We start from the raw sequence: 796 nt of genomic DNA, 5'->3' as shown, positions 1-796 counted from the left end.
TAAAATGTAGGATTAACACATACTGTAAAAGTGCACAAAGCCTACGTGCAATTCTTTATAAATTGTAACAGCACTTAGGACCGCACAGACTTCCCTCCCGTCCTCCCCGCTCAGTACCCAGCCCCACAGACATGACTGGGTCTTCCATCGCCCTCAATTTGTTCTGCTTTTGAACCTCATCTGAATAGAATCAGGCAGTAAGGGCCTTTGTGTCTGATTTTTTTCACTCATCACCACAGCCGTGGAGATATCCTCATTGTTCTTTCCAGCTACACACACAGCACGCCTCCCTGCACTTTTTTTTTTTTTTTTTTTTTTTTTGCCGTGTAAGATGTATAGGTTCTGGGGACTATAAGTGGACATCTTTGGAGTGCCATTAGTTCTCTCACAATGTATTTTGTAAATAATGAACATAAAATATTTTGGCAATAAAAAAAGTGATCACATGCCCAGCCCCGCGTGGCTCAGTGGCTGAGCCTCGACCTGTGAACCAGGAGGTCACGGTTGGAATCCTGGTCAGGGCACAGGCCCTGGTTGTGCCCAGTGTGTGGCATGCAGGAGGCAGCGATCAATTGTTTTCTCATCATGGATGTTTCTATCTCTCTCCCTTCCTCTTTGAAATCAACTTTTAAAAAGTGGTAAGAAAGACGGCCTAGAACAGCTGCCCTCTTGCTCATCCCTGCAACTCTAACGGGCATCTGCCACCAGCTCTGGAGAGCCCCCCTGCCACTTTGGCTGGAGGGCAGCAGAGGGAGCAACTTGTGACCAGGTGGCCCAAGACAGCCCAAAGGCAAGT

General features: G+C 47.5%; 1 protein-coding gene across 1 annotated transcript in view; it reads left to right on the top strand.

The window, feature by feature from the left end:
• Window positions 1-580: 580 nt before the first annotated feature.
• The window catches only part of CMBL (carboxymethylenebutenolidase homolog (Pseudomonas)), a 47,512-nt gene continuing 47,296 nt past the window's right edge, over window positions 581-796 (top strand). The window contains exon 1 of the mRNA XM_005871049.2: window positions 581-789. The gene's annotated coding sequence lies outside the window, so the exon portion shown is untranslated. The remainder of the gene's footprint in view (window positions 790-796) is intronic.

The sequence above is a fragment of the Myotis brandtii genome, unplaced genomic scaffold, assembly GCF_000412655.1.
Source record: "Myotis brandtii unplaced genomic scaffold, ASM41265v1 scaffold328, whole genome shotgun sequence".
NCBI lineage: Eukaryota > Metazoa > Chordata > Mammalia > Chiroptera > Vespertilionidae > Myotis > Myotis brandtii.
Note: the sequence above shows the minus strand (reverse complement) of the source record. Positions and strands in the feature narration are given on the sequence as shown.